Raw genomic sequence first — 20,373 nt, 5'->3', positions numbered from 1 at the left:
TTAATTGTGCATTTATGTGTGTCCGTGTGAGGATATCTGCCTACAGCGCAAGAGGCAGAAGAGGCCAGAACAGGCAGTTGGATCTCCTGGAACTAAAGTTACAAGCCATTGTGCGCTCTCATATATGGATGCTAGGACGTTAACTTGGTCCTCTGCAAGTTAACCTCTGAACCATCTCTCACAGCACCCAGCTGAATTTTTTTGGATACAGGGATTTTGCCCTGTTTCTCAGGCTAGTCTTGAATCCCTGGGCTTTGTCCTGTCCTTCTGAGTCTCAAGGAGTTTAAGACACGAGGAACAATGCCTCTCCTAGTTCCTAAGACGCTTCCCATTTTCAAGTGGGGTCTTTCTGTGTAGCCTAGGCTGACCTCAAACTCAAGATCTTGCTTCAGGCACCCAAGTGCTGGGATTACAGGAATGGACTGGAATGGACCATTGCACCCAGCCCTGCTCAGCATCCCCCTGCCCACCTCAGCAGTTCCAGAGATCAGCTGTAGACACTCGTATCTTCCTGCACCACTCCCTCCCCTGCCAGCTTCATAATCACCAGTAAAGGGCTGTATCTAATTGGGTCTCATCTAATCCTAAATACTGAGACAAACACTCTCCTACTGAGCTGTGACTCCAGCCACAATCATATACCCTTAAACCCAATTTACTTTGGTGAATAGGGCCAGGGATGTAATTCTGTTGATAGACTGCTTGCCATTCAAGGTCATCCTTAGCTATACAGGGAGTTAGAGAGCAGCTTGGGTTAGAGACCGCGTCTAAAAAAATCTGGTGAATATTAAAATTGTGTTTCTAAACCCAGTCTTTCCCTTGAATCCCAATAGCCACAGGGTGTTTCCTTAATTTGAAAAAAAAATTCATTCATTCATTCATTCATTCATTCACTTATTTTGTATATTCTCTCTCTCTCTCTGTCTGTCTGTCTGTTTCTCTGTCTCTCTCTCTCTCTTTGAGACAGGAACTCACTGTGTAGTCCTAGCTGACCTGGAACTCAATTTGTAGACCAGGCTGGTCTTGAACTTGCAGAGATTCACCTACCTCTGCCTTCCTTCCTGCTGAGATTAAAGGCATGTATTACCAAACGTGACTTCATTTATTTATTTGTGAGTTAGTATCTCATGTAAGTCAGGCTACCCTTTAGGTCCTAATCCTCCTTGCCTCTACTTCTGGAATGCCGGGATGACAGGGAAGTAACACCATGCCCCAGTACCTGGACAAGCGCTTTCAAATTTCTCCTGAACACCAGAGAACAGTGAATTTTCTAAGCATTTCTCTCCTTATCTCTCTGTTAATGCATCGCCTTTTAGTCACTCAGATCTAACTTTGTGAGTCAGTCTTGATCACCGGCTGTCATTACCAACCACCACCCAGTCTCACATCTAGTCCATTTGTAAGTCTAGTCACCACCAATCATTTCCTGCTTCAAGCAGCAAGAGAGTCCTTGTCTCATTTCTTACTCGGTCCCCCACCCCAACAAACAAGCATCCTGAAGCAGCTGCCTTTAAAGGGGTAAAGGTTCATTCCCTTGTCTAAAATGCATTCAAAACATCTAACAATAGCATAGCCTCAAAGGCCTGTATGATGTCACCTACCTATTTTCCCAGGTTGTTTTTGGTGACATTTTGCTCTTTGTCCTGTATTCCAGCAATCCTGGCCTTTCTCATTCCTTTTCACGCTGATTGAAGGGAGCTCCAGAAAGCCATGTGCTTTTATGCTCTATCCTTTTGTGTAGAGGTCAGCTGATGAATTCCAAAGCATCTGACGCAGTGCCTCCTGGCATGTGTAGTAAGCCCTCAATGAACACCTTAACAATGAAAGAATAGTTGAATACATGCATGCCACGGTTAACATTTATTTGTGTTTGCATGACAGGAAGGGGTGTTGTATCATACTATGCCTGCAACAGTGCACATGTGGAAGTCAGTGGGTAGAGACTGTAGAGTTTAATTCTCTCCTTCCACCTGATGAGATGGGATCCAGGGATCAAACTCAGATCATCAGGCGTACATGGCAAGTGCCTTTACTGTTGAACCATCTCACTAGCTTAGTGAGTCTTTTTTCTCCTTTAACTTTTAGGCTATTTTCACAGGTTGGAGTGTTTCCCCAAATCTTAACATCGTTGGTCTTTTGCCTTATTCTAGTCCCCACTCTTACTGGCATTTTAGGAGGACTTTTTGTTAAACGTGTGTGTAAGTATATATGTGTGCCACTTGTGGAGGCTGGAAGACAGCTTTGGGTTCATCTTCAGGAATACCATTTATGTCTTTTGAGACAAAGTCTCATTGATTTGAAGCTCAGCAGAGAGCCCAGGAAACCCCTGTATCTTAGCCCCAGAGCTGGGATCACCATCATATACTGCCCCGTCTGGGTTTTATGAGGTACTAGAGATCTTTTAATCTTTGAATTTCTGGGAACTAAATCCAGGCCTCTGTTTTTGCAAAGAAAGCCCTCTAATAACAGAGCTATCACCTAGCCTGCATAGTGGAGCACGACTTTATTCCCAGCACTGGGGAGGCAGAGGCAGTAGGATCTTTGTGAGTTTGAGGCCCTTCTGGTCTACATATCGAGTTTCAGGATAGTTAGTGCTATATGGCTACCCTGTCTCAGGAAAATCAAAACAAAAGAAAATAAAATAGGGCCGTTATCCGATACTGGGAGGGATTTTTTTTTTCATGCACAGCTTCCTTTTTCTCTGCACTTCCCTGCATTATTTTCTTTGTAACACTATCACTGGAATTATATGTGAATTTTGTTCGCTTGCCTCCATTTAATTGGACTCTAAATGAGAGTGCTTTTCTGTTCTCTCCTATCTTCATTATTTAGAACAGTGAATGGCACGTGGTACATATTCCGTGAATACTTCCTACACAGGAAATTTCATTATGTGTGCATTTTTTAAAAACCACATAAAAAAAGCAGGTTTCTGAGACTTCCCACAGTAGAAACTTTAAAAATTGGTAGACTGCTGCGTCACTGAAATATTTGTGCCCATCAAAACTTTAGAACAGGCCTGACAGAACAGGCCTACAATCCCAACTACTCAGGAGATTACAAAGTGGGTTCAAGACCAGCCTGGGCAACTGCATGGACTTAATGAGACTCTACCTGAAGATTACAAAATTAAAAAGACGGCTAGGGATATGAATCAATGTAAGGCTCTTGCCTAGCAGGCATGAGGCACCAAGTTCAATTCGAAGTACTATAAATAAATAATGTTTTCGAGCTGGGGAGATCACCCAGTCCACTCAGTGGGGGCAGCTCAAGCATAAGGATCACAGGCCCCAGAACCCACATAGAAAACACGGCCTGCTAGTGCCCCCTTGTCACCCTCAGCACTGAGGAGACAGAGATGGGAATGATCCTGGGCCTCCCTGGCCAGATTGCTTATCTTAATCTGTAAGTATCAGGTCCCAGGGAGGAAATGTACCTTAGAAAACAAGATGGGTAGCCATCCTGAGGAATAACACTTGAAGCTGACCTCTGGCCTTTGTCGTCTGCTTGCACACACACACACACACACACGCACACACACACACGAATGAAAAAAATGAAAAAGGAAAGGCCATGACTGCTCCTAGGTAGGCAGAGGAGAAAGTTTATTGTAGATAAAAGGGAGAGCGCAACTGGAGAGATATCTGATAGCCCAGGGAGAACATGATTGAGCTGGGCCATGTGAGGTGGGGACAGGGAGAAGGGGAGAGTAGCTGCTGCCTTAGAGGGTGGTCTGGGCCAAGAGACTGGCCAAGAGAGTAAAGGGTAACCCAAAACGTGCAGGGAGCGGGCAGTAGTGTTGCATGCCTTTAATCCCAGCATTTGGGAGGCAGAAGCAGGCAGATCTCTGTGAGTTTTAGGCCAGCCTGGTCTACAGAGCTAGTTTCAGGACAGGTTCCAAAGCTGCACAGAGAAACACTGTCTCGAGGGGGGAAAAAGTGCAGATAACCAAAATGGATGGATTATATAAGGAAGGGCAGCTGGGGGAATGGCAGCCCAGCCTTTGGGCTGGAGAAGTAGAGGGTGGGTATGCCAGTCACATCCTGTAACAGGTAGGGACTGAAGGATGAAGGAAGAACCTGGTGGGCACCATCTGCTTTGATATGTTAACGGACACCTCAGTTACCCATTGTCCATGACTGAGACCTAACAGTACACACACACACACACACACACACACACACACACACACACACAAACACGAACAGTAATAAAGACATCTACAAATGTGGCAATAACTAAGACATTAAGAAAAAGAAATACACAGAAATAAAAATTGGCTTCCTCATCTATCATAGTAATCTTACACTGGTTATGAAAAAGAAAAAAGTTTTAGAGGATTTATTTAAGTCCCAGTGAGATAGATTGTCCCACTTCTCCTGGTAAGTTGCCTTTGTGTCATTTCTGATAACCTGACCTCTGAGACTCTTAATCCATCAGAGAAGATATAATCTGGTTAAGTCTCAAAGAGATCTCTAGAGGCCACAGTACAGGGCATGGCAGCCTTCCAAGGCCATAGAGGACCCATCGACCTCTGGCGATGCCGACTCACAGCACTGAGGAATCATCCCAGAGTCTTCTTTAGCTACTGTAACCAGCCCAAAAGCAAATGGCGTCTTAATAGACTCAGAGAGGACAGCAAATAGCGCTGCGTTCGACAAATCTGAGTCCTCATCAGCCTCACTTTCAGCCTTGCTTTTCAATGTAGCTCAGGCTCAGTTACTGAGAGCCTTATTTCAGGCCCAGCACAGCTCCCAAAGGGATCTACAGAACAAGAATTCGTGACATCTTCATCGGTTCCTACTTCCCAAGGCTGTCATGGCTTTGAGTTTTAAAAACAGGACACTGGCCTCAACATTTCAGTTTTCAGTCATTTAAGCAAAACTGTAACCAATATATTTGAATGGATTCTTCTTCTTCTTCTTCTTCTTCTTCTTCTTCTTCTTCTTCTTCTTCTTCTTCTTCTTCTTCTTCTTTTTCTTCTTCTTCTTCTTCTTCCTCTTCCTCCTCCTCCTTTTCTTCCTTCCTTCCTTCCTTCCTTCCTTCCTTCCTTCCTTTCTTTCTTTCTTTCTTTCTTTTGTTAGCCAGTAGTTTTACAGGGTTTTTCTGTTTGGAAACCAAATCTTGCTGTATACTGCTGGCCGGCCTGGAACTACGTAGGCCAGGTTACCCTCAACAATTCTACCTTTGCACTCAAGAGCTGGGATTACAAGTCACTCTGCAGGCTTTACCATCACTAACCCTATGCGAATGTAAGTTTCAGAGTTGGGAGAGAACGTTACAAGTATGAACTCATTTAATCTTCAAAGCAACACAGCAAAGTACAGGTCATGGACAGTGAAACCATTCCCTGTAGACACAAAGAGCAAAGGTCTCTGACATTTGGACATTTGGTTGCTATTCGTGTTGTCAGTGGGGAGATTCCATTTTATCATTACAAAGCCTGGGCTTTTTCTATGCACTTGGCTGTACTTGAGAAGGCAGTCGTAAAGGACCGTAGGATGTGGATATCCTCAGTTAAAAAAGAAGAGAGTCCAGTCATTTTTGGTTGTTCAGTGTTGATTAACGCCCCCCCTCCCCCCAGCAGTCTCAGTAGTCCAAGCTGGTCTTGAACTTCTGCTCCTGCTGCCTCCCTCTCCTGGGTGCACTGCCACTCCAGGATTATGAGGTTTTGGGGACTGAGCACAGGATTTAGTACATGCCACTCGAAGCACTCTACCAACCGAGGCACAACCTCACCCAGATTGCTTCTGCAAAGCACTTTTCCAGAATGGTAGAGTGTTGAAAAGAGAAAAGTAGTGTAGGCGCTCTAGAGGACGGCAAGGACTGATGACAGAATCCCCTTGCTCCGGAAGGGTGATAGGCCACTCCTGGGCCGGGGGGGCGGGGGGGGGGGAGAGAAGGCGGGCAGGGTGTTTAACCGGTTTCTGTGGCCCCGGAAAGGCGTGTTCCAGTCATACTGAGCCCCAGGGCGCACGCGGTTCTCTGCAAACCCGCGGTGGCGCGGGTAGATGCACCGCCCACACGTCCAGAGGCCCCCCCCCCCCCAGGAGCCGAGTATAGGGGGACAGGTGGACTGGGAACCTGGGTGCGCACTGGATTTCCAGGGTAGACACTCATGCACGCTGGACGGTGTCCCTCCACTTGCCAGCCAGGATTCTCAGATGGGCCTTGACCCTGAATGCAAAGAGTGGGGCTTTCTGATTGGCTTAGAATACAAACGCAGGCGAGCCCCGCCAGAGACTCGCTCTTCTATTGGGTTTTACATGAACAGCAGAGCACGAAATAAAGAGGCCTTCAGTCATTGGGCCATTGTGTGAATCTCCTTTTGCCTTCTCGGCCGACTGAATTAGCGTCCCAGGATTTTCGTCATGACTCTTAAATCTGGGCTTGTCAGTTCTGCCCAGCGTTCCAGGTCTCTAGGCACAGCATGGGACTTTCAGAGTTCAGCCAATCACGTAACGTTGAGATCAGGTTGCCAGGCAGATTATGCTAATAAGACCCCGCCTTTTATGCTGCTCCCACTCTGCGGCGGGAAGAACCACCTGGAGGCGGCGGGGGGGGTTGATTTCCATCACCCCTAGGGAGAGAGGATCCGGGACCCGCTGATCTTCCAGCTCCCCTCACCCAACGTCGTGTAAGTACCTAAAGGATTAAGAGAACCGGATAAACCAGGGTCCGGAGTATCCCATCGCCTGGGAGAGTGTTTCGTCTTTGCTTAGTCCCACCCAAAATGGCGCCCAGCTCTTTCTGCGTCTCAGCGCCCGGCCGGGGCCAACCGACCGCGGACCCGGGTGGGGGGGGAACTGATGGTACTGGTGGGGGGGAGCAATCCCGGCGGCACCGCCCGATGGTACAGTCCAGCCGGGGCTGGGACGAGGCACCTCGCTCGGGGTGGGGGGTCAAACCATCGGCACCTTCGACGCGAAAAGGGGCAAGGCCCCTCCGGGAAGCCGTCCGGGCCCCGCGTCGAGCGCGGGCTTCGGGGCCGCCCGCCTCGTCTCCCCGGCTCGCAGCCTGCCCCGCGCCCCCCGAGCGGCTCGCTTGCCCCGCCGGCCGTGCGCTCCTCTCCTCCCCTCCCGCGTTGGTTGGGCCGGGACGGCGGTTGGGCTGCCTGCGCGCCGGGCGGCGGTTGGGCGGGCGGGTGTCCGCCGGCCGGGATCCGTGCGGGGGGGTGGCGGTTCGCGTGGCCCTGGGTTCTGGTGCTGGTGTCCCGGCCCGGGTTCCCCAGCCGCCCCGCCCGCCCCTGCGGGTCGGTCTGCAACCGTGGTGGCGGGCTGGGTAGGACCGAGGCCGAGGACCTGCAGAGCTGGCGAGTCCAGTCTTTTGGGAGCCGGGCTCCCCTTGAACTAATGCTAAAACAAAAGTCTGTAGCTAGATTACTTAAGTACTAGGTAAAATGAAACAGTTGCGGGCGCACGAAGGCTGCTAACACTGGGTGCCATTTCTTCTATCCGTGTTATGTGTATTAGTTGGATTTCAACCAGTATATATGTACACTTAAGTTAGAGGGTAGGGATGGCTTTGTGGTGTCATTGATGACATTCATCCAGCGAAATCCCATGCCCCGAATCCTTATACTGGTTAAAAGTTTGCCTGCCCATCTCCCACCAGACTTGTGCTTAAGGCCAGCTGTATCCACTTTTCATTAAAAGCAAAGTTGCTCGTGGCTAACCTCAATTTCTGTCCTGTTCGCGCCACTGCCCCAGTCAGCTCTTTGTAGGCCAGAGGGTGTGCAGCGTTACATTGTATTCTTTTGTACCCATCCACCCCCATGGTTGCCACTCCAAGATCTTCTGCACTCCTGAATTGTACTTATTTGTTGCCCTAGTATTCAGAAAACATAAAATCAGAATTCGTTGGGGACAAAGCAACATACAATATTTGCTCAATCTGGTGTATTTAGTAACTTTAGTAGGTTTACATTTTACAAATAGAGGCGAAATCATTTTCACAGGAACGATTCCCTGTCATTCAGTAGGTTTACATTTTTGTTTTGGATCAAGATTTTTTTTTTCACTCATGACTCAATTATTTCACAAGCATCAACCTTTTGAAGTAGTTACCTTTTTCTCAAGTTTTTTTTTTTCTCATTTTAAGTCTTTTTACTAAAGATTTGTAACATGGTCTACCAAAAGTCTTTTGTACATTATATTGCAGGCCTGAGCATAGGTGAGTGATCGGGGAATGTCAATTCAATATAACTGACTGGCACTGGTCAATTTCTTCTTGTTTGTTTTTCTAGTTTTTTTTGGTTTTGTTTTGTTTTGACAGGGTTTCTCTGTGTAGCCTTAGCTGTTATTAGTTGTCCCAGAACTTGCTCTGTAGACTACCAGGCTGGCCTCGAACTCACAGAGATCCACCCGCCTCTGCTTCCCAAGTGCTGGGATTAAAGGCGTGCACCACCACCGCCCGCTTTTCTAATTTTAACAATCATATATGATCATTGTAGAAACAGCACTAAGAAGTAAAAACCCCTAAAGTATAATGACTAGATGAAATCCTTACTAATTTATCGGTGTGTTTTAGATGTTTGTGTGCAATTATGAATGTGCACAGAATATTTGTGTGAGCACCTTGTGTGACGAATGGGTGCCTAAATACTTTATGGTGATTTGCCACTTGAAGTCCACTAAACTGAAAGAGTAATTTTTGTATTCATTTTGCTTGAAAATGATTTGAGAAGTGCTGGCTGACTTGGAATTTGCTATGTAGACTAGATTGCTCTGGAACTCTGAGAGAGTTGCTTGTCTCTGCTGGAATTAAAGGAGAGTAAAATTGAGCACCGCTAAACTGCTCCTAGCTTTGTTTTGTTCTTTTGAGCCAGGGTTGCAGTCTTAGTTGGTTTGAACTCTATAGAGCCTTGCTTCTCAACCTGGGGGTTGAATGACCCTTTCACAGACCACTGGAAAACAGATTTACATTACAATTCATAACAACAAGATTACAGTTATGAAGTAGCAATGAAAATAATTTTATGATTGGGGTCGCAACACCAACTATTACAAGGTTGCAACATTAGGAAGGTTGAGAACCACTGATTCAGATTGAGCCAGGCTGGCCTGGCTCAAAGAGATCCTGCTTCCACTCCTGGGCTTAAAGGTGTTTGCCTGCACCACTGCCTCATTTTACTTTTTTGGTTTGTTTTCTGAGACAAGGTTTTTCCGTGTAGCCTTGGTTGTCTTGGAACTCACTCTGTAGATTAGACTGACCGCGAACTCAGAGATTCTCCTGACTCTGCCTCCCAACTGCTGGGATAAAAGGAATGCGCCACCACCACCCAGCTTTTATTTATGTATCCATTAATTTGTTTGTTTGTTTTAGTTTAAGCTGTTTGGGGGTAAGAGTTGGTTCTCTCCTACCTTTATGTGGGTTCCTGGGAACAAACTCAGGGCACCAAGGCCTTCAAGTATTGCAGCTTTACCTGCTTAGCTATTGAAGAACCTCTCCATTTTAGGCTTAAAATCCACCTTACAGTAAAGACAAACTAGATTCATTTCTGTTTGTGATTAAACCTATGTTTCTCAAGGTTTGGGCTATGCCCCACCTGTAACCTTAACTACAAATGGTTTTTGACTGCCTGTTCTAGGAATGGCAATCACATTTTTGTTTCAAAAAGTTGTTTATAACCATCTTACAACCCTACTTTTGTTTCAAAAGGTTATTATAACTCTTGTTATGACTACCTGTTGTCATGCCTTCCCTACAACCACATCTTTGTTTCAGGAAGTCATTATAACTAACTTGTTATGCTTCTGTTCTGCTTCTGTAACACCGCCTATTTTGCCCACCAAATCCCCCATTTGGAAACCTCCTACCTCTGAGCTATAAAAGCCTTGTCTTCCTCACATCCAGTGCTGACCTCCTGAACCCCACCTCGGGGGAAGCAGCCCATGAACATGAATAAAAAAGCTTGCTTTAGTTAATTTGGCCATGATGATTTGAGTCAGGGGGCATTCTCCTCCCATCTTTTGAGGTTAACATCATCTCGCTGACCCAGGATTTGCTTTTAAAAAGTAAAAAGAGCTGGGTGGTGTTGGACGCCTTTACTGCCAACCTTCAGGAGGCAGAGGCAGGTGGATCTCAGAGTTCAAGGCCAATCTGGTCTACACGGCGATTTCCAGGATAGCCAGGACTACACAGAGAAACCCTGTCTTGAAAAGCCAAAAACAAAACAAAACAAAAGCAATAAAACAAAAAGTAAAAAAGACAATCAAAACTTTGGAACCAGGGACTCAGTGGATAGTACTTGCTATGTAAACATGAAGATCTGAGTTCTAATCCCTAGTCTTCACATAAAAGCCAGGTACACACAGTGTCCATGTGACCACAGCTGTGCTTGGGATGGAGACAGGTTGATCTTGGGGGCTTGGAGCTCCACCAGTCAAACTGAATGGGTGAGCTGCAAGTTAGTTAGTGTCCCTGTTTTAGATAATAAAGTGGAGAAATGTTAAGTGTATACCTTTCATCTCAGCATTTGGGAGGCAGAGGCAGGTGGATCTCTGTGAGTTCAAGGCCAGCCTGCTCTACAAAGCAAGTTTCAAGTTCCAGCATAGCCAAAGGCCGTTACACAGAGAAACCCTGTCTCAAAAAACAAAACAAAAAGGGAAAATAAGGTGGAAAGCAATAGAAGAAGGAAGGCACTTGATCTCTGGGCTCCACATGTGCAGTCAGGCCAGTAAACACACACTCACACATGCACACAATGAAGAAGGATAGGTTTCTGGAAAAGTAGAACTGACTGTAAAGGATGGAGAAGCACTGAGTTGTAATTTCCATTCCTTACTAAGTTTGCAGTTTGTTTTTTTTTTAAGTTTGCAGTTTTAGACGTAAATGCATGGCGGCTGTATGATTTCATTTGGTAAAAATCATGTTGTAGAAACCAGTAAGCATCCTGTTGTAATTTATTTTTCCCTTGAATGCCAGCATACTTGAACACATTCTAGAAATGTAGAGCTCCCAGTTCAGGTATCTGCTGTCCTACATGGTGAACTTGTTTCTGTTTATTTGTTAATCTCTGGCATATTAACAAATGGAAATTTAACCTAGTGAGATAAGAAAAATGAAATGTTAGGGCTTAGGAATATAGCTCAGTGGCAGAGTATGACTCCTGAGTTCAGTCCCCAGTGCATGGCAGGCACCGCCCCACCCCCCCAACACACTCATACAAGCTTGGGTCAACCAAATCACAGAGTGGTTCCATTGCGATTCTCCAGGGGTTCAGGTGGGATAGGGCAGGAAAATGAATAGGGTCCTTTTCTTCGTTAATTTGGTCCATATTTTTCTTTCTGTTTTTAATTTTTTGGGCTTTCAGGACAGGGTTTTTCTGTGTAACCCTGGCTGTCCTTTTCTTGTAACCCTGGCCTGTCTCTTTCTCTTGAGTGCTGGGATTAAAGGTGTGCACCACCACAGTCTGGCTTCCTTACTCTGTCTATGTGGTTTAGTTGAATCACCATGTAGGTGGGTGGAAGCGTATCTGGTCCCTCTCCTTTGGAAGTATCATTATAACACCAACTGAAGGCTCATTGGGAATTCTCTGAGCTGACGCAACTCCAGTTATTTCCTGTAGCTTTCATAAGTTTCCACCATGCTGTTGATTCTGAAGCTTAATTCTCCTCCCTGCTTTCTGAGATCATTTGCTGTCTTCCTGTTGCTCAAGCCTGGATAACTGAAAGTCTGTTCGGGTTGTAGGAGTGACTGAAAATTGCTTCCTTTTTTTCCGTTTTAAGCTTATTAATTTTTGTACATCTATGAATGTTTGCCTGCATGTATGTATGTGTACCACATATATACCGGGTGTCCCTAGAGGCCAGAAGAAGGTGTGACATTTTCTGAAACTGGAGTTCCAGATGGTTCTAAGTCTCTGTATAGGTGCTGGAAACCCATATCAAGTCTTCTGTAAGAGCAACAAATGCTCCTATTAACCCTGAGCATCTCTTCAGCTCCCAGAAGCAGCTTCTTTTTGGATAACTTTGAAACAGTGAATTTAGGGGGATGAATGTGTGAGGAACTGGTTAGGGAAGAAGGAAGTTATGGTTAACCTCATAATGACAACAAGACTAGTTAAAATGTCCTGAAAACAGGTGTTACAAAGCTAATACTGCATGGGTTTTGACTCCAAACAAGGATTGCCAGAAGGTTCTTGACAATCTGATGAAATAGCCAGTTACTGTTGGCTTATTTTAAAGTTTAACTCGTTTGCTTCAGAGTTAGAGTGGGGTGGTGGTTGAAGAGATGGCTCAGCTGGTAAAGGCACATGGTGCCAAACCTGATTTCTTGAGCTCAGTCCCCAGGACCCACCTGGCGGGAGGAAATAACTCCCTTCCCCAGGCTGTCCTCTAGTCTCCACTGGTATGCCATATAATGCATCCATGCCCAAAAATAAGGAAAACAGGTAACAAAATTTTTTAAAAATTAGGATATTGAAGCTATATGCTGTCTTTCAGCCTCAGGGACTCTGATGTGGTTTATACAGTCTCTCTCCTGAAGTGTTACCTTAGCTCAGCATTGGATAGATAGTAGCCTGTGTAGCCAGCAGCTTGTCTGCTAAACTTCTGAAATATCACACTTATGCTAGTGTAAAATGTACACATCAGTATTTTGAGATTTAGCATGAAAAAATAATACTTTAAATGCTGATGATAATATGTGGACTAGGTAGTTAAATAACATAATTTCACCTGTTTCTGCTTTAAGCAGCATGCTTACTGGAAACTTTAAATGATATGGCTCCTGTATTTTTATCGAACAACTCAGCTTAAGCCTGCTAGGGCGAGGTGTTCTGCAGTAGCATTACAATGTGCTTGTTATCTTTAGGCTCCTCTGCTGTCAACTAATATCCATCGCTAATTTGTAGGTATGGTTAGTTTTTCTAGCGGTTATGATAGCTCTCACAAACCCACAAGTATTTCTTTGTAGTGCATCTTAGTCTCAGAATCACTTCCTAATAGTTGTGTTAAATGTTACTGAATTAATGTATATTCAGTTCATTGTTTGAACTTAATAATAAAATGAGATCTGTTGTGTCTGTCTTTGTGGTTTCATGTGCACAGGTGCATGTTCCTTTATGTGCACATGTGGAAGCTAGAGGCACACAATAACTGTCTTCCTCTGTAACTCTCCACCATATATGTATTTTTTAATTTAAAAAAGTTTTTTTAGCTGAGAGGTGGTAGTGTGCACCCTTAATCTCAGCACTCAGGAGGCAGAGGCAGGCGGATATCTGTGAGTTTGAGGCCAGCATGGTTTAAATAGTGAGTTCTAGGACAGTCCAGGCTACACAGAAAAACCCTATCTTGAAAAACAAAAACAAACAAGCAAAGAAAAACAGAAAAAAAAACCAGAAAGAAAATCTCTTTTAGGTTTATATGTGTTTTTCCTAGATGTATGTATGTGAACCATGTTTATGCCTGCTGCTAGTGGAGGTCAGAAGAGGGTGTGTGAGCCACTAAGGCTGGAGTTATAGACAGTTGTGAGCCACTGTGTAGGTGCTGGGATCCAGACTCTGGTCCTCTGCAAGAGCAATAACTGCTGAATTGTTGCCTCATCCCCCTTGACCAGCTTTTTAACTTTACTTTTAATTTTTTAAAAGACATATTTATTATGTATACAGTGTCCTGCTTGCATGTGTCCCTGTGGGTCAGAAGATGACACCACACCCCATTACAGGTGTCTGTGAGCTACCATGTGGTTGTGGGAATTGAATTCAGAACCTCTAGAAGAGCAGTTAGTGCTCTTAACCACTGAGCCATCTCTTCAACCTTACCTTTAATTCTTAATGTGTGCTGGGTGCATCATAGTACACAGGGTTTTTTGTTTTTTTGTTTGTTTGCTTGTGTGTTTGTGTGAGTTTCTTTTGGTTTTTCAAGACAGGGTTTCTCTGTGTAGCAGTGTTGAATATCCTGGAACTCGCTTTGTAGACTAGGCTGGCCTCAAACTCACAGAGTTTCACCTACCTCTTCCTCCTGAGTGCTGGAATTAAAGATGTGTGCCACTACACCCAGACTGTCGTGCATGTTTTTAATCCCAGCAGCACTCAGGAGACAGGCAGATGATGAGCCTCTGTGAGTTCGAGGCCAGCCTGGTCTACAAGAATTCCAGACTAACTAGTGCTACATAGTGAGACCCTGTCTCAAAAACAAAAAGGAGGCGCTCAAAAGATGAGACTGTCAGGATAGGATTTACAGTGGAGTTTATGCTGGTCTAGCAAAGTAGTAGTAGTAGATTCTTTCCTAAGATCCATGGTCTCATTAATCCTGGGTGGTTGGCTAGGTATTCAGTTCCAGGCTTGATTTCTCTCTTGTTGAGTGGGCCTTGAGTCCAATTAGACAGTTACCACTACCATGTGGGTGCCACTTACTGCACCCAGTATTTCTTTAGGAGACTTTTACCTAAGCCCTTCCCTCCCATGCTTTTTGTTTTGTTTTGTTGTTGTTGTTGTTTTTGAGACAGGGTTTCTTTGTGTAGCCCTGACTATTCTGAAACTCGCTCTGTAGACCACGCTGGACTTGAACTCAGAGATCCACCTGCTTCTGTCTTCCTAATGCTGGGATTAAAAGTGAGTGCCACAACCATCTGTTCATCTTTCTCTTTTTTCACATAAAAATATCTTTTCATACCCCTACCTCCATATCCATGGTTTTCAACAGTTGTAAACCGTAGCAGATACATCTGTATATTTGTGGTGCTGGTGATGGAATGCAGGTCTTAACACGTGGCAGGCTAGACTTCTACTACTAGTCTATACTTCTGCCCTGCAGATAAAATTTAAATTCAGCAAACCATGTGTAAGATTTTGTAGGAAAAAAGTTTAAAAGCTTTCTGAAGTGACTTTGAGTTATATGGAACCACAGAAGTTCAAGGATTGTTCAGTGTTTCAAAGGTGTTAATACTCTGGAAACATTTATGTGCTTAGTGTTGGCCCAGCAAAAAATGTAGAATTAGACTAATTGCTTCTAAGAACGGGCAGACTACTCTTGAAAGAGAACTGGGAAACTTCTCTGCTAGAAACCAAGAACTAATACTTAAAACAATGTAATAGTGCTTTTGACAAATTAATAATGAGATATCAGTGGAACACTATAAGCAGTCCAGAAATAGGCTCATACATATTCAAACACCCAGGAAGCAGGTGAAGAGCAAAATGAGAAAGCTTTTGGAAGTTAATGTAGGAGAGTATATGCATGGCTTCTGCATAGTGAAGAGACTCTTGAGCAAGGTGTTGCGTGTGCTAATGGAGTGACAGACAAAGTCTTCAACAGAACTTGGAAAATGAGATACCCACATGTCTAAGGTGTATCTGTATTTTCTATAACTATTTCTCTCTATATATATATCCGCTCAACCTTGTGAATTACTAAAATAAATTAAATCCACAATTCCTGTACACCCAAGTTGAAGTAGGCAACTCCAAATTGTAAGGGTGCTGAACAGTAGTGATCTTCATACGATGCTGGTAGGAGTGTTTATTTTATTTTATTATTATTATTATTTTGTCACAGCTACTTTGGAAAGCAGCATTATTAAGAAAGTATAAAATAGAGTTAGACACTAGTGGAGTTTGTAATCCCAAAGACAAGAGGCCAACACAGGAGGATCTATGAGGCTCACTACTGGTGAGATCCAGGCCAGTGAGAGAACTTGTCTTAGGAAACACCAAAAAGGTGGACAGTGCCTGAGAAATGACACCTGTCCTCTGATGTCCACTCACAAGTGCATGCTTGAGTATACACTCTCATGTATACACACACACACACACACACAGAGAGAGAGAGAGAGAGAGAGAGAGAGAGAGAGAGTTTCCTTCTTTCCCCAATGGGAACTCTTCACTATGTCTTTGTAGTTGCTTAGCTCTCTGGCTTTTGAACAATTTGCTCAACTAAAGCTCTTTGTGGACTGAGTAAATTACAGCCTCCTCTACTTCCCTTGAGATGCAGTCTAGCCTTGTGATTTCATCATCTGGTGGAAACCAGGAGACAGAAGCAAATGCAAATCCTACTGGGTCCTGGCAGCCTTGCCGGGGTGGAAGTTGTTGCTACAGTAGGGAAAGAGGTCCAGGCTCTGTGGTCACGGGTCTGGAGTTAAGCCCCACGTAGTGTTTTGACCTTGGACAAGCAGCCGTTCTTGGTTGTGGTGAGGACTTTTTTAAAAGCTGCTATTTAAAGGGCATTTCCCAGTGCCTGGTACCTGCAGGCTGCTCAGTAATGGCAGCCACTCTATTATTACTGTCCCACTCCTTGTTTACTTAGGTAACACTGAATTTCCACAGTCTGCATTTTGAACCAGTGGAACTGTGATTATGCTGATTTTTAAAATGAAGAGCTGCATCTGTCAAGGGATCCCAATTTTGTGATCTTGTTTAATTCCTCTAGTGCATGTATAAATGAGTCTAGCGTGTAGGCTCCACCTGAACAAAGGCAAGCACACTTGTGGAGGTCAGCAGACTGCTGAGTTGTTCTCTTTCAACCAGTTATGCCATTTTGCACCTTAATTTTTGAGTTAAGGTCTCTTCCTGATGCTGGAGTCATCAATTCAACAAGACTAGCTAGCCATCAAGCCTCATTGATCCCATCTGTCTGCCTCTCCAGTGTTAGGATTACAGACATGTGTTACCATTCCTGGCTTTCTATGTAGGTTATAGGCATCCAAACTTGGTTCTCATGCCTGTATGATGAGCACCTTACTGAGTGAGCCATCTCCTTAATCCTCAAGATAGAGGTTTTTTGTTTATTTTGCTTTTTGGAGATAGGGTTTTTCTGTATGGCCCTGGCTCTCCTTGAACTCCGCATATCAGGCTGACTTCAAACTCAGCAAACCGACTGCCTCTGTCTCCTGAGTGCTGAGATTAAAGACGTTCATCACCATGCCTACCTGGCTGTAGAGGTTTTTTGTTGTTGTTGTTGTTGTTGTTCTTTTTTGCTATGCTGGGGATAGAATCCAGAGCCCTGTGCTTTCTAGACAAGTGTTCCACCACTGAGCTATCTATATCCCTAACGTAAGAGTTTTTAAAAAGCAGTAACTGCCTCAATATGTTATCTATCTGGATTGATGACCTTGTTAATAAAATACTTATTTTACCCATTTCACGAGTAACTATGAAAATAGTTGAGGAATGAAAATGTGGAGGTGAAAGACAGGTTAGACCCTCATTAGCCTGTCTACAAGGGCTGAGGATTAGCTGTAACTGGAATGGCTTCAAACCAGTATCAATTAGCTTCTTAGTCCTGCGTCAGAGTAAAATAGTTCAGTCTCTGAACAAGACTGGTTGGTTGGTTGGTTTTTTGTTTGTTTGTTTGTTTTTTCCCCCAGTGCACTTAGTGAGGAAACAGCTTACTACTTCAGACTGTGCCTCTGTCTACACTGTCTCGGATTTTATTTTTGGGGTTGGATTTTTTTTTTTTTATATTTGAGGCTTAGTTACCTGCAGCTTTTCAGACTGCAGAAGACCAGCTTGCAAGTTTTCTACTTCGCTATTGTGATTGCTACTTTAACTAAGGAGTTTGAAACAAGCAGGGCATGTACCAATCCATGCAGAGGCATACCCACACCACCAGTGGCATCGATCATCGATCTCCCTGCAAGTTGTCTGCAAGTGATGCTGCTGTTTGGAGGGAGCATGAGGGAAAGTACTGAGATCTTTGTAAATTCAGAGTGGCCCGGTATTAGTCAGCAAGTCAGCCAGTTTTCAGTCTTCAAATGACTTCCTTGAGTCCGTATTTACATTCAAAGTTCACTTCAGGTATCCTCATAGGTGTCTGATACTGATTTGCTTGTTTCCATGTAGTAAGGGGAAGCTGGAAAGTAAATCCCCAGAAAACCACCTGGTTGGTAAAGTATATTCACCCCCACCTTCTCCAGGATTCTAAGACATAAGACCCACAGTTAAATTAGAGAATCCAGTGAGTTGCATACTTTGAAGGAAGATGGAAATATTCTTTTTAAGTTATTGTTTAGCAATAAAAAAGGTTTTAACTATGTGCATGTGTGTCCAGTGCACATGCTCAGGTCAGAAGACAACTGGTAGGGATTCTGGGATTGAAGTCAGGTGGTAGCTTTGGTGCCCAGCACTTTTATCAGCTGAGCTTTATCAACAGTCCCAAGTTCGTTCCTTCCTTCCTTTTTTCCTTCCTTCCTTTTTTCCTTCCTTCCTTCCTTCCTTCCTTCCTTCCTTTTTTCCTTCCTTTTTTCCTTCCTTCCTTCCTTCCATTCCTTCCATTCCTTCTGTCCCTTCCTCCCTCCCTTCTTTCCTTCCTCCCTCCCTTCTTTCCTTCCTTCCTTCCTTTCTTCCCTCCCTCCCTCCCTTCCTCCCTCCCTTCCTTCCTTCCTTCTCTCCTTCCCTCCCTCCCTCCCTTCCTCCCTCTCTTCCTCCCTCCCTTCCTTCCTTCCTTCCTTCCTTCCTTCCTTCCTTCCTTCTATTCTTCTGTCCCTTCCTTCCTCCCTTCTTTCCTTCCTTCCTTCCTTCCATTCCTTCTGTCCCTTCCTCCCTCCCTTCTTTCCTTCCTTCCTTCCTTCCTTCTTTCCTTCCTTCCTTCCTTCCTTCCTTCCTTCCTTCTTTCCTTCCTTCCTTCCTTTCTTCCCTCCCTCCCTTTCTCCCTTCCATCCCTTCCTTCCTTCCTTCCTTCCTTCCTTCCTTCCTTCCTTCCTTTCCTCCCTCCCTCCCTCCCTCCCTCCCTCCCTCCCTCCCTCCCTTCCTTCCTTCCTTCCTTCCTTCCTTCCTTCCTTCCGGGAGCTTTGGCTCTTGTAAGTTTGTTTAAGAATATTTATTCACATCATTAAGATGGCAAAGAATTTTGAGCTCTTTTCTTTGCCTCATGATTATTAGAAGCCTCATTGTAATCAGCCCTCAAGTTACTTCTAGGATGATTGTGCATTTTTCTTTCCCTACTGTGGAGGAACTAGATCTGGCTTACATAAGGATCACCTGGAGATTTTCAAAGATTTCTGTGCTTTCCCCTCTCTGTGCTATTGATTGGGAGAGATTCTTCAAGGGTCAGACCTTGGAATTTGCCTTTCACCTGCTCCCTGTTTGAAACCAGAAAAACTAGTTCCTGAACCTTGAAACTAGGTAAACCAACTGAATGAAGTTTAAAATTTTTACCTTTCATTATGACCCATTCACCACTGTTTGATGCTTTCATTTCTTTTTTCCCTTTAGACTTTATTATTTTATGTATGTGAATGTTTTACCTGAATGTATATCTGTATATCATGTGGTGCCTGATGCCTGCAGAGGTGAGATGAGAGCATAGAATTCCCTGGAACTGGAGTTATAGACAGTTGTGAGCTGCCATGTTGGAGCTGGGAGCAGAACACATGGAGCTCTTAGTCACACAGCCTTCTCTCCAGCCCATTTGATGCTTAAAACAACAACAACAACAACAACAAAAACCAAACCAAAAAACAAAAAAGCTTTGTGTATGTAAATGCAAACATGGCATGTTATGTGGTGGGCAGAGGAGACCCTCAGGTACCAGTCCTTGCATTCTTCCATGACTGATACTGAGCACCAGACTGGTTGACCCTAGTGCCTGTGGGTGGATTCTCCTGGAATCTCTTTGAAGGAGCGCTGGGATTACAGGCCTGCTCTGGACTTCACCTGAGTTCTAGGAATTTCATCTTGATCTTTCATAGCAAGAGCTTTTCCCCACTGAGTCATCACCCCAGCTCTGGATGTTTTGTTTTGTCCCCTGCCTCCTCATAGTGACTAGGTCCTAAGCATTTCCTCAGGGCTTTTGTTCTGTTTAGTCTTGTCCAGGAACTCTCAAGAAACCCATCAGAAATGCCCCCATGTTTACTCTTGTGGCAAGAGTTATACTTTCTCTCTTTGCAAAAGTTTATATTGGCTAAACTTCCATGTTTTTAATCATAAAAAGACTTTGGAGCTGAACAGGTGGTTCATGCCTATAATTCCAGCACTCAAGAGGCCAAGGTTGGAGACTTACCTAAGTTTCAGACTAGCTTGGGCTACATACGGAGTGAGACCATGTCTTAAAAAAACAAAAACAGCTTTGGACTAGAGACTAGTTTAGTACTATAGCTCTTACCTAGTGTACACACAGCCCGAAGTTCCATCTACAACACTTAAAGCTTTTTTGAGCTATAATTCATGTACTGTACAATCCACTTATCTAAATTATATAACTTAATGACTTTCAAATTTTCAGATTATGCAACTCACACCACGACCAGCTTTATAACCTTCTCATAACCACCCCTGCTCTCAATCTATATCCCTACTGCGTGTCTACGGATTTCTCTTTCGCGTGTTTTGTATCAGTGCAGTCGTTCACTGTATGTTTCTGTGTTCACCAGCTCTTTCACTTAGTATATTTCCAGGCTTCATCCATTAGGCCCTTCATCATTCACACATCAGTT

At 44.3% G+C, this 20,373-nt stretch overlaps 1 protein-coding gene across 3 annotated transcripts in view; it reads left to right on the top strand.

The window, feature by feature from the left end:
• Positions 1 to 6,332: 6,332 nt before the first annotated feature.
• Prdm10 (PR/SET domain 10) overlaps positions 6,333 to 20,373 on the top strand; it is a 103,372-nt gene continuing 89,331 nt past the window's right edge. The window contains exon 1 of one of the 3 annotated variants that reach the window (XM_048458696.3): positions 6,333 to 6,637. The gene's annotated coding sequence lies outside the window, so the exon portion shown is untranslated. The remainder of the gene's footprint in view (positions 6,638 to 20,373) is intronic. The other 2 variants (XM_048458694.3, XM_048458695.3) reach the window with 2 other exon arrangements.

Source organism: Myodes glareolus, chromosome 4 (assembly GCF_982192425.1).
Source record: "Myodes glareolus chromosome 4, mMyoGla1.1, whole genome shotgun sequence".
Classification (NCBI taxonomy): Eukaryota; Metazoa; Chordata; class Mammalia; order Rodentia; family Cricetidae; genus Myodes; species Myodes glareolus.
This window is presented reverse-complemented; position numbering and strand designations above follow the sequence as displayed.